Source organism: Prionailurus bengalensis, unplaced genomic scaffold (assembly GCF_016509475.1).
Source record: "Prionailurus bengalensis isolate Pbe53 unplaced genomic scaffold, Fcat_Pben_1.1_paternal_pri Un_scaffold_58, whole genome shotgun sequence".
NCBI classification, from domain to species: domain Eukaryota; kingdom Metazoa; phylum Chordata; class Mammalia; order Carnivora; family Felidae; genus Prionailurus; species Prionailurus bengalensis.
Genome location: NW_025091160.1, coordinates 35,300 through 58,409, shown reverse-complemented (window position 1 = coordinate 58,409; position 23,110 = coordinate 35,300). Strand labels below are relative to the sequence as shown.

Here is a 23,110-nt window from a genome sequence, read left to right as displayed (position 1 = left end):
TTCCAGATGGGCGAGATGTATCCAGATCCCAAACAAGGCTAGATTATTCTGTGAAGAAGTGCACATGGTTGCGGGGAGGACATCCTTGGGTTGTAGGGTATGAAATCAGAGGATGAAGTGGGGGCCACGTTGTATAAAGTTCTGTCCACTGAGACAAATGAGATATTGTCAGATGTTATACAGATGGATGAAGTGATACGTTTTATTTTACAGATATGTGTCTAATTACAAGGAACGGGCTGTATGTGGGTAAAAAGGGAGGCAGAGACATCAGTGAGGAGGTGGCTAAGTCACTTTAGGTCAATGATAATGGTGACCAGGATTAGGGTGGGAGAGGTACGAAGTGAGTGGATGCCCAGAGTTATTTACTACAATGGGGGAGTCGGTGTGAGAAGATTAGGGACTTTGGGGTTGACTTAGGCTCTGATGGAGGTGGTAGATGGAGATACCAGGCTGATATTTGCTTGTTCATTCTCCAAATTGACCTCAAATGTCCTTGACTGAGAAGAACCGTGCTGGGTATCCAGAGTACATCCGCCCCACCCCCACACCAACCTGCAACCTCAGGCCTCTGTGGGGTCCCCCTGTTCTGTTGTGCTCTTGCATTTCATAGCGTCTATCCCAATTCGGAATTCTGTATTTGAGTGGTTATTTTATGAATCTCTCCCCTCTCTGTAGACAGAGTTCTACCAGGGCATGACAATGTTGGTTTTGCTCCTTGTAAATACCTCTTCTGTCTGATACCATGACTAGCACATAGAAGTTCAAATATATATAGGTTGTAGTAAATTCACACATGCTGGCATCACAGAGCAGTGGGTTTGGGGATAATTAGACGATTTGTCACATGAAGACAAACTACCTTCTTGGCACGAGTTGATAGGCAGGAGCCTTGGATGTAAAAGAAACCTAAGACTGTGGTTTCAGCAGGTTTAATTGAGAAAAAAAAAACAGATGGGCTGAAATATTTGAAACGATTTGGGTCGTCTTGGGATGCCCTGGTGGGAACTCAGTCTAATGACAGATGGCAATTTAGTTGTCCTGTTGTCATGATCTCTAGAAAAATCCTGGAATCGATCGATGAGCCCTTAGAAGGAAAGTACCATCCTGGCCTTCAAGAAAGATTTCATAATGCTGTAAAGAAGGACCACAGAACTCCTGTTTAGATGCAGAAGTTGATGTTGGAGGAGGAGATCCTTCTAGGATGTTGCATGGCAGCTATGGGAAATAAGAGGCGTGTTTCCCAAAGTTTTTGACAGGAAGAATAGCTCGTCCAAAGGTTTTGATAGATGAGGCCCTAAAAGGATGCCATGATTCTACACACATGTAGACACCTGCACAAGCTTGGGCCTGAAGACTCTAGAACCAGGAAAATGGGGGTGAATCCCAGCTGTCTTTCAAATAACTAAAGACTACTCTAAGGGTGAAAAAAACCTGTTAGCGTCACGTGTGGCTGTGGCCGTGGAGCGTCCCCCTACAGGGTTATCGGAGTGTGCCGGCAGCCGCCAGCCCCTCGCTGGCTCAGGAAAGCACCCCTCTGCCCTTCTCACAGCCTCAGGCAGCTTTAGGGTCTCAGAGCTGGTGGCCATGACTGTCTTGTCCCAGGGGAGCAACTACCAGACCCGCCCCCTGCACAGGGGGCCCAGGCCGTGTCGTGTCGCCAGTGCAGGGGGCTCACGACCACTGGGCCTGCTTTCGGCTGTTCGGGCCCCTTGGTGCGACTCAGCTCCGCTGGGCCCTCAGCCTCACCCTCCCCGGCTGGGCACGTCTGGCCACATCCAGCCCTGTGGCTCCTCCCCGGGTATATGCCCTTTCCTGGCAATGGCACATCTCCCACCCACAGAGAGGGACGCACCTATTTCCAGTCGGCGTGGCCCAGTCCACCCCTCCCCGACTCACGCCGCTACACTGGACGTGGCTCCCCGTGCCAGCACCGCACTGGGGCCAGCTAGCTGCCCCTTCCTGGTCTTTTGTGGCCCCAGCCCGTGAGCAGAGATCGGCTGACCTCCGATCCAGGGGACCTTCCTGTGTGCCTCAGTCTCTGGCCCCTTCTTGTAACGTTAGACAATGCCTCCTTCTGAAGACATCTCGTAGAAACGACAAGATCCAAAAGCCATGTGAAGGCAGAGGTCCTCAGACACCCCAGCTTCCACGAACCGCGATCGGGAAACCAACTGGAAGCGTCAGCTTGGCCCCTGGGCTGCAGCCTGGGCGTCATGGGAACGGGCAGCTGAGGGCTGGCCCTCAGAGGGACCACCAGCCTTGGTTCTCAGAGGAACCCTTAGCCAAGCCCCTGAGGGACCATTCCTAGCTGGACTAGTCCTCAGGGGATGTGTCAGCAGTACTGCTGGTCCCTGGGGGAGTTTGAGGGCCCAATGGGGGGACTAATTTCCCTTGATGCCTCTTGGGGCCCTCCCGTGGCGCCGATGGGAACAGTGGGCCCAGAGTGGAGGGAGCGACGGTACCCGTAGCGGTCAGTGGACAGGCTGCTTCTGGTCTCCAGGGAACTCCTGAGGGTGACAGAAGTGAGACAGGGTTACCGGTGACCCCCGACACACAACAAATGCTCCCGGGGGCCGTGCCGGCTCAGGCCACACTGGGTGGTCCCAGGACAGGTCCTGGGGTGGGTGAGCAGCCCCGGGAAGGGTTTGGTGCCCACATGCAAGAAACCATGTGCTTTGTCGCCCTCTGTCTCTCTCCCACAGCCCCGCTCAGAGAGCTCAGTTACAAAGCATCTTTAGCAGCATCAAGTCCAGCTGCTCTCTGTTCGCTGGGGAAGCCAAGGCCCGAGGTCCCCCAGGGAGTCTCCCAGGCCGAGGCTCTTTGTAGTCAGAGACCCAACTGGGGCCTTGGCCTGCTAGTGTGCAGCTCTGCTCATGGGCCCCCCCCCACCCCCGCCACTGACAAACCCTTGCCACACAGAAGCTGGCCCCTGCGTCTGCACCCTCATCTCATCCTACCCCTTTTTACAGAAGTCGCTTGTTCAGGATTCTCAGCCGGCGAGCAGAGCCAGATTTGACCCCAGGTCCTGCTGTGAACACTGCCCAAGGCCACAATACACTCCTTGCCCCCGTGGACACACCTCCAACCAACCTGCCTCCTTGCTTGTTCCTGCAACATGTTCCTGCCCCAGGGCCTTTGCACTTGTTCCCTTTACTTAGGATGCTCAGTCCCCATCACTCACTTGCCAGAGAGGCCTTTCCTTGGTGTCTATAGTGGCCCCAGCCCCTTATGCTCTCCACTCATCACTCAGTTTTATTTCTTTCAGAGCCCTAGGTAAAAAGGGCTAAGCCATTTATCTGTGTGCTTGTTCACTGCCTTTTGGGTGTCCCTCCCCAAAGGCAGGGCCTTGTGTGCCCTGGACATTTTTGGCTCCACTAAGGGCAGGTGGGTGCAGTCAGATGAGAGGAGGGGGCCCTGCCTGAGGTCCCACAGCAACCTGCAAGGCAGCCTCTTAGCCCCCATTGTGGGTGAGGAAACTGAGGCTCAGAGGGGTTAGCACCATGCACAGAGTCTAACAGCTCTGAGAGGCTGGGCTGGGATTGGGACTCAGGTCTGTCCGGCCTGGGACCACTGTGTTCTGTCCCCAAAGAGGCCTCCCGGCCGAGTCCTTGCAGACCACAGGCCAGGCCTACGATCTCCATGCCCAGAGCCCAGAGGCCCGCAAAGAGACTTGATGTCCAGCTTTGGATCTGGCCCCAGAGACAGCCCAACCTGAGGTCAGGGCCCGTTCCACCCTTGACTCACCATGGATTTGGTACAAGTCCCTGCACCCCTCTGTGCCTCAGTTTCCACATTTGCAAAAGGATGGTAAGTAACAGTAAGTCACTCACAGGGGGAAGTAATGGATGTGAAATGACTGTGGAGAAAGAAACAGGAGCCTCTGTTTGCTACGCACGGTGGCATGGCCAGTGTCTGAGGCCTTTGGGGTCTTAGGGTGTGCCTGTCACTACTCGGTGGCCTGGCTCCCCCTGCCCTGTCCCTGCCTTTCCAGGCAGCGGCTGCTATGACAGCCGACACAGCTGTGGAGGCACTGTCCCTGGACTCCACCTCTCCTCCCACGCCAGGCCGCCTTTCCTCATGGGACACCACCTCTCCCCACTGGGGTCCCCTGCACACCTCTCCCCCACCCAATGTCTCAGAAGCCCAGGTCCCCTGCTTCCCGTGGGCCTGTGCTTGGTGCTTGGGCTTTGCCATTCTGAGCCAATGCTGGGTGCTTACCACGGGTCATCCGAACTTCGGCCTCGGTTTACCTACTTGTCCTTACCACAGCCTTGATGGAAACTCTCCCTGCTGGAGGCTGACCCCCCCGCCCCTTCCACATCCCCACTTCCGGTCCAACGGAAGCATCGCTGGTTTGCTGGGTCCCGTATTCAGCAGATTAGCTTCCCCAGAACCAAGCCCTGCCCCAGGCTCCGCCTCCTTCTCCATCCCTGGCTGAAGAGGCCAAGGACAAGCTTCCCTCCCCCCTGGAGACAGAGCCGCCCCAGGGCCTTGCACTGTGCCTGTGTCAACAGCGCCTTGCCAGAGCCCAACGAGAAAAGGGGACGTAAAGGACGGTGTCAGGATGCCACCCCGTCACTGTCCCAGACTGTTTGCTGTCCTGTGCCTGCCCCAGTGAGCGATGGCTTTTCTGGGTGGGAGAGAGGGTGGGGCTGGCGAGGCAGGCCTCACCTCCCTGCCACGCCAGGACCCTCACTGGCAGAGGCCAGCAATTCCTACCTTTGGGAAGCCCCTAGTCCAGACAAGGGGACCCGGCCCTCAACGCCTGTCGCCCAGTGACTGGCCTCTCCAGTCAGGTGAGGAGATACCAGTACGAGAGCCCCCTAGTGCCAGGTGCATTTCTCATCTAACCCTTGCATAAACCTCATGAGGCACAAGGAATTTACAAACGCTACCAGTGCAGCTCAGAGGCACTCTATACCCGGAACACCACTCCACCCCCTGCCTCTTTATCCCGCAGCAAACTCCTATTCACCCTGCAAAACTTTGCTCAAATGTCAACTCCTTGGTGCAGCCTTCTTTGCCCACCCTGACCCCCCACGCAGACTACCGTCTCCCGTCCTTCCTCCTTTCCCCTCTCCCTCCTTCCCTCCCTTCCTTCTCTCTCCCACTCCCCCAATGACCATGAGTATATTTTGAGCAGTTCCTGTGTGCTACGAGGGAGGCGTTGCGGTTAACACTTTATGGCGATCAACTCATTCAGTCTTCGCCGGAGCCCAGGAGGGAGGTACAGTGACACTCTGCTATATTGTGACACACGGGTCCAAGATGTTGAAGGGTGCATGAGATTTTCCAAGCAGATAGTACTGTCACTGATGTATGCATGTGAAGATGGGGACTGTCTGTTGAGCACCACCTGCCCCCACAGGACTGAGGGGCCCTAATAGCCATGCAGGGCTGACCTGGCCTGCCGTGGCCCAACCCTAAACCCTGTGGCGGGTGGTGACCTCTGCTTGGGCTCTCCACTACTCCCCACCCTCTCTGCCTATCCCTGGGGTCCCCTCGGTGGCCTGAGCCCCTTGGCGGTCCCCTTCCTGCTGTCTCACTGACCCTCCATCAGCCCAGTGAGGACTGGCTCTAAGAGGAGAACCAGCCTCTGCCATGCACCCTGCTGGGTCCATGCAGCTTTGGAGTCACAGATGGAGGCCCGTTCCGCTCACCACTGTCTGCTGCTCAGCCCAGCGGTCAACAGGAAAGGTTTGGGCCCGCGCAGGACAGGCCAAGGTTGAGGGTGCTCGGAGAACACGAGAGACTGCCTGGCTGAGCATACCTGGCTTTGGAACCAACCACCTGAGCTCACACCCCAGTCCAACCTTGGGGGCGACAGAAACTCGAAGCCTCGACCTCCTCCTCCGGTGATAATAAGAGCTCCACCTCACACGGATGATGTGAGATGAGGTGGTCAGCACAGAGCCCGATGCAGGGCTTGAACCTATGAACCGCGAGATCATGACCTGAGCCGAATCTGGATGCTTAACTGACCGAGCCACCCAGCCACCCTATTGGTTTATACATTTAAAGCACTTAAGACAATGCCAGATACAGAATCAGCATTCCATAAATGCCAGCTATCATTAGTATAGATAGGATTCAAAAGATTTGCGTATTACTCAATATATCTTATGTTATATAACATACGATATATAATATATTAATGCCTCACACCAACAGTATAGAAGTGAAATATTAATGTGTTACATTAACATTGATTCTACATTAGTAGATATTTGTGTTATTCACATATATAAAATCCTCATTTTATATGCAGGGAAACTGAGAGGTGGTTTCTTCAATGCCACCAGTCCTACATGAGGACTGGTGCTGCTGTACCTCCCCCTGCTCAGGGGCCCCAGGATCTTTGGGGGACCCTGGACCAGGTTCATGGACACAGGGCTCTCAGTCAGCCAGGCAGGGCTCCAGCTCCTCTTCTGGTCTCCAGTTCTAGCTCAGGGCATAAATAGCCCATTCCGGCCACCCTGGACAAGGAAGACCGCCCCGGGACAGTCCTTCCACTGAATCCCCCACCCCCAGCCCTCCTTTATGGGGCTCCTGGGGAGGCCACTTCCTTTTCCTTCAGAATTAACTGGATGCTCCAGTCTCCCCTGGCACAGCTTCTAAACAGCACCCAACTATTTACACAAAGTTCAGGAACAGGAAAAACTCCTCTGTGTGTTGTAAGAAGTCAGGGGAGGGCTCCCCTGGGGGATGGGCCAAGACTGGCAGGGCCCCAGGGGGGCCCCAGGGGGCTTGATCATGAGTGGGGTTCTAGAGGGGGCCTGGGTCATCTTGGTTTTGGGGCCTTGGTGCTGATTACATGAGTGTGTTGTTTGTGACAATGCAATAAGCTGTACACTGTATTTTAATAAAAGTTTACGTGAAAACAAACTGCCTGGTTCAGTCCCAGCCCGGGGCAGCAGGAAAAACCTTGGGCCGCTTGCAGCTGGATGCCATCCCCTTCAGTCACCCTGCAGCAGCTCTGTGGCCCTGGGAAAACCCCTTCCCCTCTCTGGCCTCAGTTTCCCTCTGCTGAATGAGGAAGTGGTCAGTGTGTCTATTCTTGGCTGTACAGCAGGAACGGAGCCTCTGAGAAACACTGATGTACGGATGCCTGGGCCCTAAGACGGACCAATTAAGTCATATAGCCTCTGGGGGTGTGTTTCTGCACCTTTGCTTTGTTCTAATTCTTTCCTTTGAAAAAACCATAGCTTCACAGGAAGCTGTAAAATACAACGTCCTGGGAGGTCCCATGAACCCCCATCCCCAGCCTTCTCTAGCCATAACCCGTTGTGCAACTGCAGACACCATCCAGACCAGGAAACTGACATAGGTAAATCCGCCGAGGTTATTCTGACTTCACCAGACGAGCACATGGGTGTGCGTGCATGTGGGTCTCCATGTAATTTTACACCCGGGTCGCTTGCGGTAGTCCCCCGCCCGCCGTGATCAATCACACAACTGTTCCATCACCAGGCTCTCGGTGCTACCCCCCCAGAACCACGCCCACCTGTCCTCCGCAGTCCCTCCCCGCCAACAGCCACCAATCTGTCCCCGGGCTCCACCATTTTGCCCTTTCAGGAATGCTATACAAACGAAACCGTAGACTTTCACTCAGTGTCCCTGGAAGTTCATCATTACTTCCTGCCTCTTGACGGCTGCGGAATACGTGCCCCTCGGCACAGATGCACCACTTTAGTATCCATTCGCCCCCCGAAGGGCATCTGGGCACCTTCCAGTTTGGGGGCTGTTCTGAATAGAACCACGATGACCATTCGGATACAGGATGTTGTGTGACCATAAGTCTTCATTTCTCTGGAATAAATGCCCAAGAGTGCAATAGCTAGGTCATACGAGAAGTGTGCATTTACTCTGAAAGGAAACCGCCAAACTGTCTTCCGGAGCAGCTGGACCGTCTCACATTCCCAACAGGGAGGCAGCAGCCGTCCGGTTTCTCCACATCCCTGCCAGCGTCTCATGCTGCTACTATTTTTTTTTTTTTTTTTTACATCAGCCACTCTCATAGCTACGGGGCGAGAGCTCACTGTGGTTTTGGGGTGCATCTCACTGATGGCCCATGTTGTTGACCATTATTGTTACGTGTGTTTACCTGCCAGCCGCGTATCTTCTTTGGTGAAATGTCTGTGTGCACCTTCATTTTTAAAAGCTCCCCGGATGGGTTCGATGTGCAACCAGCTAATCCCCTAGGAGCTTCCGAACTTGGGAAGTTCTGTCAGTTTTAAAAAGAACATGGTCGCTGCTGTAAGAATTCTGGGCAGCCTGCGCTTTCTGGAAGGGCTACCTGCAGAGTTCTGTGGTGGGGTCCAGGCTGCTACAGGTGGCTTGGAGTTACTGTATCTCAGGCCAGAGGGGGAAGTTTGTCTGTTCCTGAGAAGGAATGGGGAGAAAACAGAGAGCAGAGACAGAGGGGAGAAGGAGGCTCTGGAGGCCACGTGGCATAGGAGGGGACCCCTCCCCCCCACGGGAGCCTCTACAGGTATTACTGTCTCGTACAGAGCAGTGAGTGGCTAAGTCCATGTCTAGGGCGAGGGCATGACCCAGGAGGGAACTTGAGGCAAGCCAGCTCCAGACTGTCGCAGGCCCCAGAATGGACCTATTTGTGGAGTTTACGTCAGTCTCCAAAGGGGTGGGGAAGGCCGTACCCCTCCAGTTATAGGGCCCACTCCCTCTCATTAAATAAGCAATAAATGCCCACTGCACCAACTGTAGAAATAACAGCAGAGCACAACAAGGAAATAAAATCATCCGCCGTCCCAGCTCTCTAGGGACTACCCAGTGTAACTATTTGAGGGTACTTTTGGGCTGGGCCTTTCTCTAAATGTGTGCCTGTGACTGGGCATATATATGTTTTTTGGTTACACAGAAATACATTCTGTTCTATAAAATACATCCACCCTCTCACCCCACACTTGTCTCAAGCATGTTTTTAGGTCTTCAAACATCCCTCCACGTCACCCCTTTGGAAGCTGCCTGGAACCCCTGTGGGTTCCTCATCGCCCCAGGTGGGCGCTGGGCTTAGGTCCATCTCTCCTCTCCTGGTAAACAAAGCTGTGGGACCGTCCCATCAATGCGGCCTCTGTGCAAAGGTTGGGATGTTCTTCTAGGACCCATTCCTGGAATTTCTGGGTCACAGGGTGGGAGTGTTTTGATGTCTCTGGGTACACACAGACGCTGACCCAAGAGGTTGGGCCAACACACCTCTGGTGGCAGTGATGGTGAGTGTTTGGCCATCTCAGGGCTCCAGAAGTTTCTCTGTTGGGGCAGAGATGAGCTCAAGGTGCTGGGTGGCACTGTGCCCCACGCAGAATGCCCTTACTCGATGCCAGGTCCACAGGAATCAGCCGTGAGACATGCCGCAGAGGCTGTGTGACCAATGGTGCACCAGGTTTGTGCTTCTGACCCCTCCACTGGCTGTCGGGGAGAAAGTAGCTAACAGCCAGGGCCAGGTCTGGGGCTCGCCCCTCACCACTGGCCTCCAGAGTCAGTAAGCAGGGTGCCTCTCTGGGGGCATGGAAGCAGAGACACAGAGAAGGTGCCCTTATCCCTCAGGCGTGAGGCTTTTTGCCCACCGGCTGGGGTTCCCAGTTCTGGTCTCACAAGCGAAATGACCCTGCCCCAGTCTCTGCTTCCTCATCTATGAAACGGGGCTGATCTTCCCACCTCAGAGGCCGTTAATGAGGCTCCTGGGAGCTTACAGACTGGAGGTGCCTTGTAAACAGATGGATGTGAAGCGTTGCCATGCTGGCTCATGCCCGGGCTGTCCCGCCCAGTCCCCCAAACCCCACCTGGGGCCTCCCTATGAAAAGGCCACAGAGGGCTCCTGCCCGCCCACCCTCTGCCTTCCTGTCCTGGCTCTGGGCCCCAGACAGCCTTGCCTGTCAGCCTGAGGCCCCACCGCCCAGCAGCACAGTGAGACGATTATCTCCAGGCTGGCCTCTGTGCCCTTCTGTCCTGCCAGGCAGTTCTGCCCAGGAGCTCAGCCTGAGTCTGGAAAACTCCCTGCTGGCGGTGGGATGGGGGTGGGATGTGTCTCTTTGCAACGCCCCCTGGGCAGAGGTGTGGAGAGGGAGATCAGGGTGGCCAAGCAGGGGCCCTGGGTGAGACCCCAGGGCATCTAGTCCCTCTCTAGGCCTCAGTTTCCCTGCCTGCACCATGAGGGTGTTTGTCTAAAGAAGTGGTTCTTCACTCTGTGTGTGTGTGTGTGTGGGGGGGGGGGGTGCGTCAGGCCATCTGGGGACAGTGATTCATTCATCCCACTTAGTAACCATGCAGTCCCCACTTTGGGCCAGGCTCTCTAAGAGCTTAGGACTGACTCACATCACCCTCACAGCCAGCCTGCGATGTGGGATGTCCTTATCTCCACTTCACAGATGAGAAAACAGAGGCTCCAGGATGTGATCAGGGGGCATTATTCTGAGCACAGGACGATACGGAGTGAATAAGACAGACCCATCACTGTCCGTGTGGACGGAGGGGGCACACAAGAAAAGTAGATAAGGATATGTGCACAGACAAGGCCGCTTGGACCAGTACAGAAAGTAGGAGCAGCTGCACGAGACAGGAGAGACACCAGCCAAGAAAAGCCCCTAGGAAGAAGTGACCGGTGGCTCTGAAGGGCGGGGCTCCGTGTAATGGACAAGCAAGGGAAGGGCCTGAGGCGGGAGCCAGCTGTGCACGTTCAAGGTGAGGGTCCCTCTTGTGGCGCACGGGGCCAGGCCAGGCATCTGCTGCAGGAACGAAGCCTGGCTTGGAGAAGGAGGCCCACTGAGCCCCCCAGTACCACCACTCCAGCCCAGCATGGAGCCCAGTTCGGGGCTTGAACTCATGACCCTGTGATCAAGACCTGAGCTGAGATCAAGAGTCGATACTTAATGGCTGAGCCACCCAGGTGCCCCAAGCTTCTCAAGGGCTGTAGAGGGCCCCGAAGCCTTAGTGGGGGTAGGGGGGGTGGTGTCTGGATAAAAGGGGAGCCCTAACCTACACCCTCGGTTCATGGGATGGAGGGGCTGGGGAGGAAAGCAGCTCAGTGTGTGGGGGCTTCTATTTCAGGGGTGGCAAGATGCCATCACAGCTCTGTCCCCCACATGGCTGGTCTCTGCTTGGGACACAGAGCACTCTCTGGGCAGATGGCTACGGCCCAGGCAGAAGGCCTTGGGTGTCCTTGGCCCACGGGGTGGGCTGGTGGCTGCAGCAGTAGCAGGCAGAGTCTTTCTGTGGCTCAGCCAAGTGGGTGGATGGAGGCAGTGTCCCCACTGGAGGGTGAGAGTGGGGGTCCAACCCAGCCCCTGACCTCCCCAGACTCCAACCTACAGAACACCCAGCCAGGCCCTCCCCCAGCTCCCCTCTCTTACCAGCTATTCCCATATGGGGGGGCCCATTTTGGTGATAGCACTGCCACCCACCCAGACCTCCAACGCAGACCCCTGAGTACTATAGTCTGTGACCCCTTTGATGCCTTCCTCTCCCTCCCCGCCCCCTTCCCCTCCCCCCCACCCCCCGGCCTCGGGCTGACCCTCATTAGACACTCCGCTCCATGAGCTGCCTTGGCCTCCCCCTCGGACCACCTCTGGCACTTCCCATAATGCCTGCCCCACCCAGCCCAAGCCTGGCATGGGAGCACCCTCTGGACAGCGCTTTCTGGGTGAAAGAAAGAGAGACAGACAACAAACTTCAGGCTGAAGGAGACAACGTGGGACATCCTTCTCTCACCTGACAAACACCGAGAGCTGTTCTGCGTCAGGCTCTGGCCTGTCACTAAGGCCTGGCTCAAGTGCCACCTCCTGGGCATAGCTCCCCAGGGTCTCTGGTCCCTCAGTCAGTACAGAGATAGTTGCAGAACACAAAAAGGAGGGGGGTGTGGCTGGAGGGAGCAAGTAGGGGGAGGCTGGAAGGCTCCTAAGGGCCTGGCCCGGAGATCCTATGACCCGATATGTGTGCAATGTCAGTGAGACAGATGTGGCCCTAGGAGAGGGGGTGAGCAACCCTGCTGTCCCCAAGCCAGAGTCCACACCCTGGCTTTCCACTGATGGGCTAGGTGACCCTGGGGGAGAGCTCTGTCCTGTCAGGGCTCATGTCCCTGTCTGGGGCTGCCTGGTAAGGATACCTATCTGAGGCCTGATGACAGGCTAAGCGCGTGTCTACAGAGGCAAAGCCATACACACAGCGTGGCTGGGGAAGGCTGCTGGAGGGGAGAACGCCCTGTGTGTCTGGCCCGTGCAACACCCACCCTGCCCGTGGAGCTCTGGGGTTGGCAGATCCTCACCCCTAGGCTCCAGGAGGAAGCAGCAGCCCTGAGAACAGGAGGGGGAACCCACACTTGGTCCAGGGAACACATCAGCTGAGCGCAGGACCCGGACCCGGACTACCCAGGCCCGAATCCCCTTCAGCCCACAGGGCCCTTGAGGCTAGCTACGTGCCTCCTGGAGCCTTGAGCTCTTCATCTAAGGAAGAGCCTCCAGACCCTGCTCTGCCTCTCTGGTGGCTCTGAGCCTCATAGGTACCTCCTAGTGAGCGCTCTCTAACCTGGGAAACGCCATGGACGAATCTCGGGCCCTGTACATTCCGGCTGCAGAAACCCAGGCCATCTGAGGGCCTCACCCTTGCTGAGAAATTGCTCTCCCCTGAGAACCCTTTTGTGCCGCCAGAAGTCATCTCTGTGAGTCCTCACTCTGGCCTCAGGGGCTCGGGAATGGCCCATTTACAGATGCAGGGCAGGCCTGCCCCACAGCCCTCACTCTGCCTCTCCCCCAGGCTGCTCCCCTCCAGGGAGACAAGGCACAGACAGGATTTCCCCCTCCCTGAGGTGCTGGTTAAAAAGGGTGTGAGGTCGATCTGAAACACAATTTTTTTTTTTTTTTTGGAAATATACGGTGCCCCAGGTATAAAAAAAAGTGTGTTTTTTTTTTTTTTCTTTAAATACATACTACTGGGAAAAAGAGCAAAGATGAAACGGTAAGAAAAATGATTTCTTGTTTATACGTCCCAGCTTGGCTAAGAAGGATGGAGGTGCGGCAGCCTGGGGTGGGAGGTCAGCTGGTCCCGGGCATCGACATGGGGGTGGGGGGCGGTCCGGAGAATTTATGTAGATACACCCAGGGGTAAACCCTGTCCTCCCATCCGTAGAGCCCCTGGCACTCAGGGTCAGTGAGTCCAGGCTCTGTGCTGGGGCCAGAGGCCGGCCACCTGGGTGAAGGGGGCATCCTTGTGTGTACCTGTGGCTTTGGCAGCTGTGTGCATATGCCCACTACCCAGCTGAGGCTGCCAGCTTGGCCTATGTTGCCCTCTGCTTCCAAATATACTCAGTGGGCTGTCTGTAGCCTCGGTTTACTGCCCCGCCCCCACAAACACACACAAGTGAATCCTTCCCCTACATGGTCAGGTGGGGCTGACCCCACCCGCCCAGCTCCAGAGGCAGCCAAGTGACAGAAGCTAGCTGACTGGCATACAGCCTTCCCTAGGCCATGGAGGTGATTTTGGGAGTGGCCATGAGCCCCAGGGCTGACCAGTGAGATGGGAGACCAGAACTCCCACAGGGGAACATGACCCCAGGGGCAGACAAACAGGATCGCAGAGTATTAGAGCCCCTGGAACCAGCCACACTGAAGCAGACCCCTGGGCTGTGCCCGGATAGTAACCATTCAAATCTCTTCTGACTCGAGTTTCTGTCCTTTGCCACCCAAGGGCTCCTGGGTTAAGTATGCTCCCCAGCCCCGGCCTGGCTTCCTTCCCTTCCCAGATGTCCATGTTTCTTAAGCCCCAGTGTGTCCCAAAGCTTCTTTCTGTGTGGTGAGAATCCAGAGAAGGCAGGGGACGAGAACAGTATTTTAGGTCACAGATCCACCATGTGCTTTATTACCTCACTGAATCCCAACGGCTACCCTGCAAAGCTGGAATTATTGGCCCCACTTGACAGAAAAGGAAACTGAGCTTCAGAGAGGTTAAGCCATCTGTCCCAAGCCCCACTGCCACCAGGTGACAGATACGGGGCTCCATCTGAGCAACTTCTTGGAGGGTGGCTGGGCCCTGTGGCAGGGGGTGATATTGGAAAAGCCCTCGAGAATGCCAACACAGTGCCCCCTCCCAGCTCTGCTGTCCCCCCACCCCCCGCCCCAGTCTCAGGGAGCTCCTCTGAGGCAGCCTGATCACCCAGCAGCCCTGGAGATTGTCGGGGACTGAAGCTGACCCAGGATGGGGGATTGAGGGACTTGGAAGGTGCCTGCAGCCATCTGGGTGACAACAGAGTGAAGCCGAGTGTTTCTCTCTTGTTCGATAATGAGAGCAAATGTGAGGAAGGCTCTCTGTGTTATCGCAGGGCCCAGCAAGCGTGGCGAGACACAGGCTGTGATTTTCAGTGAGGGCTGTGGTGATTAAAAATGCATCACTTCCCTTATTAACCATTCCAAACAGATGCCGGGACCGTCTTGACGAGGAATGGAACCGCCGAAACCAATAAAACATCTTGCAATTAGCCACACTCAGACGGGCTGCCCGCTAAGCTTTGAGGCTGCTCCAGTGGGACCCTGTCACAATTGGATGATTTGTCGCTCTGACGACAGGCCAATGCACCAGTGTCCAACAAGGTCAGGCGTGACCGGAGACTGGGAGACTTGGGGCATCTCCAGCCCAGGCCTCGTGTCCCCAGCTCATCCCCAGAAGGTCAGGTGGACGAGAGTGGGAGGCCAGAGTCCTCCATCTGGGGTCTGTCCAGGGAGCCCAGCCCCCGAGATCCCAGGTGGATCGGGCCCTGAGCCCACACCACACTCGGTCTGGCTTCAGCCCCACTGTCCCCAGCCTCACCAGTCTTGTCCTGGCTCTCCCTCAACCCATGACAAGTCAATTTGCCAAAATCCCATTCACTGAATAGTCAATTTGCAGGACGACAGGCTCATCAAAAACACTCGATTCCCTTAACCTTTTTGTGTTAGTTGGCCGGGTTACGTTTTTGCTTTCAAATGGCATTTGAACGAAGGTTTGATTTGTGTCTCCCTGAGAATGGGCACAGAAGGACAGAGGGGACAGAGAAAGAATGAGGTGGCTGTATTATCACCCACACAGGTGGCACTGGGTGGAGGCTGAGCGGGAGGGAGTGGACGGTCCACAGGCACAGGGGAGCAGACAGGCCCACTTGGGGGAGCCTCTAGGTGGGGCCGGGCCCAGGCTTTGGGAGGGTGGGGTGCTTTGGGGTTAGGGTCTCTAGGGAGAGCTCCAGACTCTCAACCTTCTTGCCAGGGCTGACCAGGCACCGGCTGGCAGCAAAAGGGGCCTATGTTGTCTTTCTGGGGTAGGGAAGGAAGCAGGTCCCCGTGCCCCTGGCTGGGGAGAGGTCAAGGGGTCTCACCTGTCAGGGAGGGGAGGGCGACAGAGGTCAGTGACCACACAGGCTTCTCCTGGAAGGACCAAGACAGGGGGTTGCTGGTCTTCCTGTCTCGTAGTAGCCCATCAGACCTAGCACCAGTCCTCAGCCCTTTTAAAAAGTCAAACCTGTTATTTTGAGACCCCTGTAGATTCACTGGTAGTTGCTGAAAGTAATAGAGAGAAATCCTACGTGTAGAGGACAATATCACCACCAGGATACTGACGTTGTACCGTCCATCATCCTAGATTTCCCGTTTTACTCCTACTCATGTGCATGCGTCTGCATGTGTGTGTGTGCCCATGTGTGCACGTGTGCGTTTGGTTCCATGTCCTCCCATCGCACGTGCAGGTTCACATACCCACCCTCCCAGTCAAAACACGCAACCGTTCCATTACCAGGAGCCCTCGTCCACCCCTCTCTTTTACAACCCAAACCTTCTGCGACCCCCTTCTCTGTTCTGAAACAGAGCTCACAAATAACGGATCTATCTACATGCATATTTTAAAACAAAAGTCAACAGAATGCCCTCACTGTAACAACACAGAAAAGGAGCAAAGTGACCCAGAAGGAAGTGACAGGCATCAGGTGTGATAGCGGTGGGTCTGGCTGTCCCACAGGGCAAATGAGGAAGTCGGCTGCCTGCCTCTCTAGGCAACGGTGGCTCCAACCCAGACGGATGCAGGGGCTTGCCGGCCAGTCGGTGCCACAGGAGATGCTGCCCTCCATGATGGGATCCTTTGAATGGTGACAGCACTTGGCAAAGCTCTGAACATACCAAAGTCTGATCTGCCCTCGACTGTGAGAAGAGCAGTGTGTTCCTGGGAAACTCAATGTATATTAAAATCATATGAAATGCATCTTGTAGCTCGGATGTCGAATGGAGTGAGGTCCCAGGCTCGGTTAATGACGCACGGATTTTCAATCCCGTGAATCTGGGGTTAGACATTCGCAGGTTCTTGGCTGTGCAGGCCTGCCCCACACGGTGCACGGAGCTAGACCTCTGGCCCCTGCCAGCCAGACACCTTTCCTTGAGGCCCCCCTAATGCCTGCTAACATCTCCAATGGCCCCAAGGAGGCAGTGTGGCCCTGCTGAAAGTCCCCACAACTCACTCTCTGTCCCCACACGGACAGTTCCACCTGTATCTGTCTCCCCAGGGGCAGGGGCTGCGGTCCCCCAGGATCCAGCCCAGGCCCGGTGCTGGACAGGTGCTAATAAATGTGCCCAATAGGGCTGATCTGGACAGAGTCAGCCAAGGTGACAATGGTGAAGCTATGATGAACTGGCTCCCCTGAGGCCTGGTGGGTCAGGGCTTCCCATCAGGACACTGCTGCTTCCTTTAAGGGCCCGTTGGTCACCATGTCCTCCAAACTGAGCTTTTAATTGGCTCAAATACGGAACTTCAAAGCAGTGATTGGAAAGGAAACTGCTTTATGCAACTGGCTTGGCAGCTGGGGCATCTCAATAATAAAGCACATACAAGCAAATACACAGAACTTCCCTGAAGGACCCGAAGGAAGCAGACACAGCAGTGTCCCTCTAAGTAGAGGGACAAGGAGGGAGGAATTGATTTTGTACTGTGTACAGACATTTTGAAAAAATGTTTATTTATTTCTGAGACAGAGAGAGAGAGATTCTGTTGAGTGCAAGCCAGGGAGGGGCAGAGAGAGAGAGAGGGAGACACAGAATCCGAAGCAGGGTCCAGACTCTGAGCTGTCAGCACAGAGCCCGACGCGGGGCTCGAACTCACAAACTGTGAGATCATGATCTGAGCCAAGGTCAGACGATCAACCAACTGGGCCACCCAGGTGCTCTTGTGTACAGACAGTTTTGTTCCATGTGGATGAATTATCTCTCAATTATATGAATAAATAATCACCAAAAAAATCAGATCGAAGCAGGTATTACTTGTGTAATTAAAAATTGTTTGAGCACCTACTGTGCGCCAGGCACCCCCAGAGAGCCCATCCCCCTGGAATGCTTATGTTCTAAGGACTGGGTTCTGGATGGAGGGCCCAGAGCCCCCTGAATCTCCCCTCTGTCCTGGGACAGAGACCCCAGTGAAGGCAGTGGAGGCACTGCCAGGTGCCCAGCCAGTCCCACCCCTCCTGAGTCAACGCCAGGGGTCCCCGGAGCTAAGCGGTCCAACAGAAAGTGCGAGGTCTGCATCGCTCAGCCTTTATCAAAGAAAGGGTAGATCAGAACCACAACGAGAGACCACTTCACACCATGAGGATGGCTGTTATGAAAAACCCCAAGCACAAAATAGCAAGTACTGTTGAGGATGCGGAGAAATTGAAACATGTGTGCATTGTTGGAAGGAACGTAAAATGGTGCAGCTGCTGTGGAATACAATACACTGGTTTCTCAAAGAATTAAATATACAGGCACCTGGGTGTCTCAGTCGGTTGGGCGTCCGACTTTGGCTCAGGTCACGATCTCGCAGTTCGTGGGATCGAGCCCCGCGTCGGGCTCTGTGCTGACAGCTCAGAGCCTGGAACCTGCTTCGGATTCTGTGTCTCCCTCTCTCTCTCTGCCCCCCCCCTCCGCCCCGATTCACACGCTGTGTCTCTCTGTCTCTCTCTCAAAAGTAAACACTAAATTGTTTTTTTATTAATCAAATATAGGGGCGCCCGGGTGGCTCAGTCGGTTAAGCTCAGGTCATGATCTGGGCTCAGGTCATGATCTGGCAGTTTGTGGGATCGAGCCCTGCGTTGGGCTCCATGCTGAGTGGAGAGCTTGCTTGGGATTGTCTCTCTGCCTTCCCCCCCGCCCACCCCGGCTCTCAAAATAAATAACTAAACAATTTTTAAAAACTAAATACAGAATTACCAGATGATGCAGCATTTCCACTTCTGGGTATGTAACCAAAAGGATCAAAAGCAGGGTCTGGAAGAGATGTTGGTACACACATGCTCATGGCAGTGTTATTCACAAGAGCTAAACGTGGATGCATCAAGTGTCCACTGATGGGTGAACTAATAAAGAAGATGCGGTCTATCCACACAATGGAATATTCTTCACCCCTAGAAAGGAAGGACATTGTGAGAGACGCTACAACATGGATGAACCTTGAGGACGTAATGCTAAGTGAAATCAGCAAGTCATGAAAGGACAAATACCCTACCTATGATCCCATTTATATGAGGTCTCTAGAGCAGACAAAACGTAAGTGGTGGCGGAAGCTGGGGGAGGGGAACGGGGAGTTAGTGTTTAATGGGGACGGAGTTTCAGTTTGGGAAGATGAAAAGGTTCTGGAGATGGATGGTGGGGACGGCTGCACAACAGTGTGAATATATATATATATATATATATATATTTTTTTTTTTTTTTTAATTTGGGGAGGGAGGGGCAGAGGGAGAGAGTGAATCCCAAGCACTGAGGGCCTGACCTTATGACCCTGGGATCATGACCTGAGCCGAAATCAAGAGGACGGTGCTCAGCCAACTGAGCCCCCTGGTTCCCCAGCACTGTGACTGTATCTCATGCCACTGAGATGCACCCTTACAAATGGTTAAAATGGTAAATTTTATGCTATGCGTGTATTTTACCACAACTTTAAGAAGAAGGTTGTCGGTGCCTTGCCAGGCCAGGGCCTGCAGGGCTGCCGAGAAACAAAGTGGGGCCCTGCCTGCAAGGGACGCCCTGAGTCTGGTGGGGGAGACAGGGAAGCGGGTAGTCGGTGACAACAGAGGGCCCTGTAGTGTGGCACAGGGGAGGCCCGGGGATCCAGGAGCCCAGCGAGGGGACCCATTTGCCTGGGGAGTCCAGAAAGAGGCACGAGCTGGATGTTGGGGCCTGAGGTGAGGGGTGGAAAGGGTATCCCTGGAAGAGGAGCCAGAAGGGGCCAGAATGTGGAGGCGTGAACTCTGTCTCCCAAGAGCCTGGGCAGGGGTGGGGTGCAGCGGGGTCAGCGCAGGACAGGAGGAGCGGGAGGCGGTAGGGGCCCTGGAACCAGAGACGGGGAGTGTGCGAGCAGGGCCACCCCACTGCTCCGCGGCGCCCGTCCCCTTTTCTTCCCTCCGTCTCTCCAGGGCTTGGGCCCCTGCGGCCTTGTTCACCGCCGCTCCGGACCGCAGCTGTTTGCTGCGAGCGCCCCGCCAGGGATGGCACACAGACCGGGTCGGATGAATGAATTGGCGCGTGGACGATGACCCCACGGTGACCACGTATGACAGGCAGACTCGGGTGTGTGCGGAAGATTCAGGGTGTCTGAATGCAGCTTCCCCTTCTTGGAGCCACCGGCCCCTCTCCTCCCAGCCACCCGTGCGGCCCGGCACCCGGCAAGAGCTGACCCTGCCGCTCTGCTTCCGGGTGACAACACAGGCCCAGAGAGGGCGAGAGGCCTGCCCAGGATCACAGAGCCAGGCAGGGCCAGAGCTGGAGTGGAATGTCCTTCTCTTGTTCTAGAAGACCCTGGGAGGGCCTCAGAGACCTAGGGGCAGGGGTGAGGTGGCACAGAGACAACAGGAGCCAGAGTGCAGGTGGGGTGAGACACGCAAGGGAAAGTGGCGGCCTCAGATAAGCCTGGTGGGTGCTCAGTCGGCACCCAACAACAATGCCTCCTGGGCCCCTGTTGACCACAACAGAACCGGGGTTAGACCATGATCCAGGGCCATTCTCAGGAGCATCCTGGCTCCCAGCCCCTGCCATTAGCAGACCTGCAGGGAGCAAGCTGCACCCCTGCTTAGCCAGCCTCTGCCTCGCCAGCAGTTTTCCTGGCTGTCCAAATGGGGTGTGGAGGTCCGAGGCCCTAGGATGTCACTAGTCTCTGGGGACACATGTGCCCTACTACGGGCATGGGAAAAGGACAAATGAGAGCCCTGTCTGGCCTCCCCTCCAACTCCCCCCACAGTCCAGCCATGTAACCATGGCCACCACCCCTGATCAGGACCCTCCATGGCTCCCTCCCGGCCACTACCTGCAGAGAGAGTCTACTCCTGGCACTCCAGGTGACTTCTGCCTTGGGTCCTGCCCACATTTTCAGTGTCGTCTCTGTCTTTTCCCTCACGCTCGGGGCTCGGACCAGACGTAGCTGCTTTCAGTAAAAGCCTTTAGGATACGCACAGCACCGGAGCTGGGCTTTAGGGGCTGGCTGTGCAGCCTCAAGCCCTGTGCTACCCCCTCACCGGGTGCCACCTGGGACAAGTTATTTGATAACTCAGTGGCATTGTGAGCACAATAGGGATAATAAGAGCCCCACCTCCCAGGGTCACTGTGAAGGTCAAATGAGCTTATGCCTGCAAAATTCTTGCGATTGTGGCCTAACATTTGTGTACCGGGAGTGTTCTTCCCTCCTTGACCACCTGGAAAATTCCCATTCACACTACATGCCTGCTGTAGGATGCAGTGACCCTCCCCATCGCCGGGTCATCTTCCTGTCCCGGCCCTTGGCCCTGTGTATTGAGAGTGTCTGTTCATGTCTGTCTCGCCCACCGGCCTTCAGGCTCCCAGGAGGCAGAAACTATCTATTACTCAGCAAGGTGCCCCACTGTTTAGGGCAGTGCCCACTGCAGATCCATAATTCATTCATTCAACAGAGATTTACTGAGCAGTTACTATATGCCTGTGCTTTTCTAGATGCTAGGGTAGCAGCAGCTAACACACTGTCAACCTCTCTGCACTGGTACATTCTAGCAGGTGAACCAATCAACCAACGGGAGCGGGCAGATGGAGACAGCGCTGGGCAGAGAAGGAATAGAGGAATGTCAGGTGAGGGGCCACGGAAGTTCCAGCCAGAGTGAATGAACGAATGAGCAGGAGGCGCCCCACTTCAGCCCCCAACCCCCCAGAAGCTGTGAATTTCACACTCAGTGCGAACTCCCTGTAGCCCCAGCTTTCCGTGTTCAAGCAGCAGGATGTGACGTGCCCGTAAGACGGTGGTTACCCTGTTAAGTGTAGTTACAGTCTGAAAGGGGCTCACCTTAATTAAGACACCATTAATTAAGCCGTCAGTATGGTAATGATCTCAGTTGTTAGCAAATTTGATTAAGGAGCTGATTCTGGAGGCCTCGCGATTTCCCCCCATTGCATTAATAAATCTCCCGCTCGTGTCATATTGCCGTCCTTTATCTTGTTCACCCTGCCACTGCTGTAAGTGACTGAGCGCCGCCCCCCCCCCCGGCGGGTACTCACCCTCGGACAGAGCCCAAATGTCATAGCACTCTCTTAGGGTCTGCTCCAGGGGACACAGAGGATGGCCACCTGGAGGAGCTCCTCTAAGCCACGGGGCACCCTGATCCTGCCACGCATGGGGACCCCGGAGCGAGTCGGTCGAGTCTGGCACGTGACATACCAGGGGAGGGACCCCACTGTCGAGGATACAGCAGGAAACAGCCACGTGACCTCGGCCACGCTCCTACCCTCCCTGAGCCTCAGTTTCCTCTTCTGTAAGATGAGATCAACAACACCCCCATTCTAGAACAGTTGGTGAGAACCAGCAGGGCAACTGGGCGGAAAGGGCTCTGAAGCTAAATGGTACAACAGTATGTCGGCCAGACGCTCCCATGCTTGGGTTTCCAGCTGCCCTGAGAGTTAAACAGCCAGAGACACGCCGCTCCCCATCCCCATCCCCCCTACCGCATCAAAAGCGCTGGGAACAAGGGTCGAGCAGCAGGTGCTAGGAGAGCCCTGGTTCTGGGCCACGGTGAAGCGGGGAGCAAACACACAGGGCTCTGTGTCTGCTGTGCAGCCTTGTCAAGCAGGCCTGCTCTGGGTCCCAAGTCTTTCCCTAAAAACAATGGGGCAATGGCTCATCTCCAGTCGCCCCCTCCCCAGCCTCTTTGCCACCTCTGGTAGCCATAGGTTTGTGGCAGCACCTGGGTGCTGGATGTCACGGTACCAGGCTGTAGGAGCCCGAGAGCCGGAGGAGCATAAAAGGACCCACACAAATGAGAGGCAGGGGGCACAGAGCCCCCCAACAGGCCCTCCCTCTGCACCAGCTCAGCCCCTCTCCCAGGCAAGCTGGGCAGGGCAGTGTGGGCTTCGTCTAGGAGACGAAACTGCCAGGAGCTTAAACTGCAGGTTCCAGGGCTCCTGGCGGACCGAACCAGTCTGTACTGGTATTGGGGCAAGTACTGGATGGCAACTGTGTCCCTGGCAAGACCGTGAGCAGATAGGCTTGGGCACCTCCTGGGCCCGGGCAAAGGTGTGGCAGGAAGAAGACAGCCGCCCAAGGAGGGCCCTCTTCCCAGCAACGGTGGCGGATGCAGCAATGGTAGGGAAGGATTTACTATTTGTTTCCAAAAATACAGCTAGGGCCTTGTCACAGCGAGTGAGAGAGAACACTGGGGTGTCCTGCTCACATCAGCACCGCAACCTGTGGGCTTTTCCACTAAAAAAGCAGATGAACATCACAGCAAACCGTAGACACAGGCCACCTTCACCACCACCCAGGGCTCCTGTCGGGGCCTGCTGGCGCATGGCAAGAAGTATGTTTATTTTCCTTCACGCTCCATTAGCGAGAGAGCTGTCCCTCCACGGAGGGGTGGGGGTGCTGCTTAACTGGGAGCTCCACAGGTCCTTGTCACGGTATAGGGTCGTGAGGCCTTGGAGTGGCCCCCGAGATGGCCCCCTAAATAAGGCTCCAGGCTTCTCCTTTCTAGTCCTGGGGATGGAGCCCAGCCCAAGAGGCTCCAACTCTGTTCTCTAACCTTACAAGGTCTGAGGTCACTGAACAGCCCCGGAAAGCTGAAGTGTGGGGCAAATTGCCTAGGGCAGGTGGAGATGTGGAGCTGTGT

At 55.6% G+C, this 23,110-nt stretch overlaps 1 long non-coding RNA gene across 1 annotated transcript; it reads right to left on the bottom strand.

Annotated features, from left to right (window-relative positions):
- Positions 1–5,969: 5,969 nt before the first annotated feature.
- LOC122478393 lies at positions 5,970–15,487 on the bottom strand. Its single transcript, XR_006295990.1, has 2 exons — positions 15,356–15,487; positions 5,970–8,385 (listed from the first exon to the last, which is right to left on the bottom strand). It is a non-coding gene; the product is annotated as an uncharacterized LOC122478393 (long non-coding RNA).
- Positions 15,488–23,110: the final 7,623 nt, after the last annotated feature.